This window comes from Scomber scombrus, chromosome 14 (genome assembly GCF_963691925.1).
Source record: "Scomber scombrus chromosome 14, fScoSco1.1, whole genome shotgun sequence".
NCBI classification, from domain to species: Eukaryota; Metazoa; Chordata; class Actinopteri; order Scombriformes; family Scombridae; genus Scomber; species Scomber scombrus.
In genome coordinates, this window is record NC_084983.1 from 18228638 (window position 1) to 18235089 (window position 6452).

Below are 6452 nucleotides of genomic sequence, written 5' to 3' on the forward strand. Positions count from 1 at the left end.
TAATGAAATAATGTTGTCATCATTCTCACAAAATGCAGGAGGTTAAACCTCTTTTACTGAAATTTAATTTGGTGAGTCTGAACAAAGCAATACATCTGAAAAAAAGACCTTGGCAAACATGCAATCTCTGATAATGTGTCGAGTCATGTAGCCAGACAGCAGGACACACTTTCAATCCAAACAAACCACTTAAGCACAACTTTGTTTTTTCAATTCAATCAGGTATGCTGTATATTCTAGGAATTCAAAATTAGAAATATTTGGAAGAAGCTGCTGCGCAAGTGTTCAACTTCCTCAAAAGCATTCAACAGCCTGATGATAAAATGCCTTGTTCCGTAGTTAAATAAAACATTTAACTGTATGTCTTGCTGCCCGTGCAAAAGCTGTCAAACATAAAAGCTGGCTGCCAAGTCAAGGGGAAATATATAGAAAGGATCTTATGAGGAGGGCAGACATTTGATCTTGAGAAAGAGAGGCGCATAAACGTCTCTTCAAGTAAAAGGTCAGGAAAACGTGTTGAGAGGGTTTAGAGAGAGATTGAGCATCCTTACAGCATTACTAATGTTCCAGCTCCAAGGGTTTCCCTATCGATCTTTATCTTACCCTTCATTTCATCCCTTCTTTTACTCTGCTTTGAGCATCACTATACTGCCATTACATTTGAAATGGTGAAATAATACCTTTTTACAATTCACTGAGCACAAAATCTTCAATGCTATGCAGCCTATGGTTTGAGATACTAAAGTGTGAGTTTAACACAACTTAACAAACACAGTTATTATACTTCTTCTTGTCAACTTTTAATTTCAGAATGCTTTATTCATATCCCACTTTGGATGAGACTTGTATGCAAATAAAGACCAATAACCTAAAAAGGTTCACATTATCATTAAATTAGCTGTGAATGCAACTCGAAGTGCAGATAAAAATATATGTTAGGCTGGGGATGAAAGCTGTATTAGCACTTGAAACACTTGTGGAGTAAGTCCCTTTTTTGCCCATCTATGAGTAATGTATATTTCAATCTCAATCAGACCTGGATTACTTTTAAAACTGCACTGCAGCTAGATTATCTCAAACTGTGTGTGGCTTTATTTTCATCTGTATGCATAGGGAAATTATAATCAAGTTTCAGTCATAGTGGGGAAGGTTTGTCCAGTAAATGCATTTGCATGAAGTCAGATAACTCTGGTGATTTAGAATAAATTAAATCAGTCATTCTACAGGCTATCTGTCATGTATTTCAGTACTTTATACGTGCATAACCCCTAAGGCGTATGTATAAACCACATCTAAGATGTGAATGAACATCTCAGTAATCACATTATGAGCAACAGACATTGCAGTGAAGCAGAAACACAGATACGAAGGCCAGTTAGAGTCAACTCCTGCAGTATGTGAACTGTCTGCCTCCATGACGTTCACATTATGAAATGTCCACCAGCAGCATTCACAATCTAGATGCAATATACAGAAGCGGAAGTCAGTTTGAAGAGTTTTTCTTCATTTTTGACTGTTTTTTTCTCTCTCACATCACAGTTATGGATAAGCATATACATAATTCATATCTCCCAGCTGGTCTTTTCACTGTGTATATTAATTCATAACTGCAGATTTGAAAAGACAAATAACGGGACAAATAATTTTACAGAGTGGCCAAAACCACAAAAAATAACAAAAACTAGTATATGGCTGACCATGTATGGCCATTGCATGAAATTGTAGCCAGTTTGTTACAGGGATAGTCAGTGGTAGTGTCTATAATGTGAATTCCTAGACATTAAATGTTCATATGCAATTTTCTGTTGTGATCCGAGAAATACTTGTTGTCAAACTACTGAAGAAGCGTATCTAATGACATGGTTAAACTGCGTTTGATTGAATAGAAAAGGGTATAAATGCAGTTGCAAGAACAATACTTTCCACTCATATTCTTATCACCTTTCCCCTGCTCTTTTATCTGTTTCACTCTGCAGATGTCTTGTTTTTCACTGTGCATTGAGTATTTTGTCACTAATTGTCATTTGTGATACTATAGATGTGCGCTCTCACTCATGTGCCTTTAATATGCATCTTTTCTGGTCGATGATCATGGAGGCATTGTAAAGGAAAGTTTTGATGGCATTTTGGGTGTTAATGTAGGAGACTCAGCCACCTGATGCTAAAGTGATGTTCATCGTCTGTGATGTGTAAATGTCAGAGAAATAAAAACCTTGCGTCCTGGTATTACTTAAGGGTAAGGGTTAGGGTTAAATCCAAACACACTGTGGAGGGTCTCTCCTGCAGGCTGCTGACAGTAATGTCAGTCAAAGAGTCAATCATACTGGACGGTAGAGACACTGGTACTCGTCTGTTTAAACAGGAGTTTAGTCTGAGAGTCAGACCACAGAGCTGAAAACACAGTCACTCAGCGGTGTGCTGCTGTCCCGTTTCCATCATCTTGTGCTGATTCATTTTGAAAGAGCAATGGCCAGTGGTGTAACTTCATCACTCACTCAGTCACTCACTCATTCACGGACAGCTGCAGTTATAGGGTTGGTCCGTGGCTGGTCCAGCCAAAAAGGCAGCCAATCACTCATTCATTCCCTGAGCTGTGGCTCAGAGTAATGTTAGAATTGGACGTGCAGTATGAGTTGGCTACAACACTTGATTGATTACTGGAATGATAAACGATCTGGCTGGCCATTTAATCTTTTATTTCTTCTTGTAGATTATGTACAGGTAGCAAAATGTACCTGTCACTGGCTGTCACAGAAAAACAGGTTTTGGGAAAGACTCATGAAAATGGTCACTGTCTAGAGGAAAAACTTATATTCTTCAGTTGTTCTGATGTCCTTCATGGAAACTCAGCCCTGGGTAGTTTGTGATACATGATCAAAAAAAGGATAACAAAAGGAAGCAATGGGCCAATAATCTCAGGCAGGTGAGTCTAACTTCTTCTAGATGTAGTATTCCCTCTGTGGGGTGTCGGGGATAGCTGAAAATTTGCGCTCAATTTTCAATCAATCACTTCCTGTGGACAAGAATTGTCTGGCACAAGGATGTAATTTGGCGAATCTACAGGGTCTCAATTAGTGAGTATGGAATATTTTTCTATGTTTAAGTCTCTCTTTTTAATTTAGGCTGATAACAGTGGTGTGTTTCCACATTAAATTCATAGTGCAGCTTTAATGAGGCATAATTTGCAGATTAAAAAGGAAGATTATATAAACAGTGTGACAGCATCAGTGGAAAATGAAACATTTCATCATTGATCCTTTATATGCACCCATAAAATCATCCATAATTTATATTATCAGTTCCCTTATCTGGTCCAGAGGAGGCTGTTTGGACGAAGCAACATCTGAGCCAAGATTTAATGTGATGGTCCTCTGATTAAAGGGCTGCTAAGAGTCTATCATTTTGTTGTGTCCCTCTCACTGATGAGAAGACTAGATACCAATACTACTGTTTGACATCAAATATTTACCAGCCAATTAGTCCAAAGCAGAGCTTTCAAAGGAAGTTTTGCAGGGTAATATATGGTATATCCAGTTGTAAGAGCTCTTTGAGGGGACACAAAAACACCATCACCCACACATTTTCTTCCTTTCGTCTTCCCACATTGTGAAAGCTAGCTTATATTGCGCAAGGCTAAAGCCACATAGGCATATCCTTCAAATGCTTTTCATTCAGCTTAGACCTTTGAAGTAAGTGACACTTTTGTATTGATAAATGTCCATTTTTCTACTTTATCAGCAAATTCTCCCGAGTCTTTACATGCAAGGTTTTACAAGCACATTTTCACACAATTTCAATTCTAAAACTTGTTATATGGTGTCATTTAACTTAATGTTGCTTCCTGACTCCCTTTTTTGCTCACCATCTCCAAATGCTTACTCTACACTCAGATTTTTGGATGTCATTTTTTTCTGCGTTTCATCCTGTAACTCATTTTCAAGATAAAACTCACAGATTCTACTTTTAATTTTCACTTTCTAAAAAAGTGCAAACATGTACAATTAGAAATTATCATCATAATGTGTGTCCTTGTCATGATGTGTGGTAGTCTCTCTGTAGAAGACCTGCTTACCTCACTGTATCTTGAATACATTTGAAAGCTGAACTGGTCAACAAAGAAGCTTTTAAATTCAAATTCAATAGGCGTGGTATTCACCAACAACCTTCACGAGTACCAGAGAGTGGAACCTATGTGTGTAAAGCTGAGTGTAACACAACAGCTATAAACGAGACCTTGCGACAATAATGATGCATGAAGTTGCATAAAGTTACAGACAGTTAGTATACAGTATTTAGTTACTGTGTGTCTCAGCTCACTGCAGCTTCCAACATGGCCCCTGCCTTCTGTTTCTCTGTTGCCAAATGGAGCTTTGTAGACACAGCCACTGCATGCGTTAGTAGTGTATTGATGAAAGGATGCAAATGCCTTGTGACAGCATGATCTGTGCCTCAATACGATCCAAGGCTGATGCAATCTATAAGGCTCTAGACAACAGGATTTCCCATAGGGGATACACTCTGTGTGAGGTAAACTGAGCCTGCACGATTTTATACAGCAGCAGTTACAAAAGGACTTCCTAAACAAAAGACTTGTGCAAATCTATACTATCAGATGCAATAAACCCTACATTTTCTTGCAAGTGTTTAAGTTTGAGTCATATCATTTGGCTGTGAAAAAGTTTGCTTTATTAATTTTCTTATTGATTAACTTACTTTCTACATGCAAGTTTCTTATTTATGTAAAAATTGCCAAAAGTTTAAATCTATATGCATCTATAACCCTAACCCTTTGCTTTAATCAGTTGCTTTATTGTCTAAAACCATCAATTTTACTTTTATTTCTTGCTTTAGATTCTATTTTTAATTCTTGAACTCTACTTCACTTTTAACCCAGATGAAACCCATAACTTTTGCAGATGCAACAACCTAATTTCCCCGTGGCAATCAATAAAGTTTCAGCTTATCTTCTTTCTTTTTTTAGAGGATTATAGACATTTTAATCTAAAAATGATGACATCTCTTTAAATGAACAGGCAAGGTTCCTGAAATAAGCGGCACATCCATGACCAACAAAAAAAAAAAGGGAAAATACTCTAAATGAATTGAATGAAAGAAAATATATCAAGTTACACCCATAAAAGTGAGAGAGCGTCTTGCATTACACTCAATTTACCTCCATTTTTTACCATCCTTTTGAATGATCTGTCAATGGCTTCGCCCCCAAGGAGTGCAAGGACAACGCTGATGCGTGCAATTCACTGAGACAAGATAGCTCTTGCATTATTTGGCATATCATTCACAGACTAAAGCTAACTTCATGTGGAAAGATCCTCATTTCAAAACATCTCTGCTTTGTGATTCTGATTTCATTGTACTCCCTCGCAAAGTTGGCTGTCCTGGCTTTTATTGTAATCACTGTGAGTCTAATTAATGTTACATAATGCTGATTTGCAGGCTATACATTGGCAGTCTTTGACCAGATTCAGCAGCACAGCTCTAATTGCAGCCCTTTGGGGATAATAAATCTCTAATGCATATTGTAACAGAATACAGCACTGGAGAAAGCTACTTTTTATAACCATATATGTTTTCAACCCTCTGGTGTTACCCTTTAACATGTCTTGCAAGATTAAATGCAAGTTCCAATCTTGAAAAAAAAAAAAAAGTTTAGGCAAGACTATAGGAAAACAAAACTTCAGTACAATACGGAGATGAGGTTTTTTTTAACCCCAGAGGAACAAACTTCAGCAGAGGAAAACCAATTACAAAACATTCTTAAAGGTTTTTGTTACTGTCAACTTATCAGAGACCAAAACCAACAATGCATTAGTTCATGTATCAGTTCTTCTCAATTCCCGTTCTCTCTCTGTTGCTCTGAGCTGCAAGCCCATCGGTTCCTACTGAGAGATAAATCTTTAGAAAGAACCCACTGATATACAGTGTGGTTTCATTTTGAAGGGGAAAACAAAGTTTCAGTAATGCAGTGTTTAGTAAACGTTACACAAAAAGGAATAAATAGTGCAGTTTGTTTGGGGATTTTTTTCAGCCACAGCAAGACAGTGTTTGATGGATTTGTGCAAAATAAACTACATTGTAATGTAGAAACATGTCAGCCAGAGCAACATTGATGTGTTTTTGGGAAAGAATAGATGTCCGTGGCAGAGAGGAATAAGATACTTGTTGGCAATAACAAATATAAGATAAGAGACTCACAGAAGTGTAAAACAGAAAAAAAAAAAAAAAAAAAAAAAAAACTCACAAAGAGAGATAATAGTGAGAGAGCTCCAGCATCATCTGCCTCCCCGTCAGCAGTGGGAAGTAAAAATACAATATTCTCAGCCTCATCCTTTAAATTCACATGTTAAAAACAAGCTAATTATTTCGAATGTCCTGTACATTCTAACTACATGCTTTCTGAAACGTGAAAATAGAGTAATAGAGTAAAATATAAA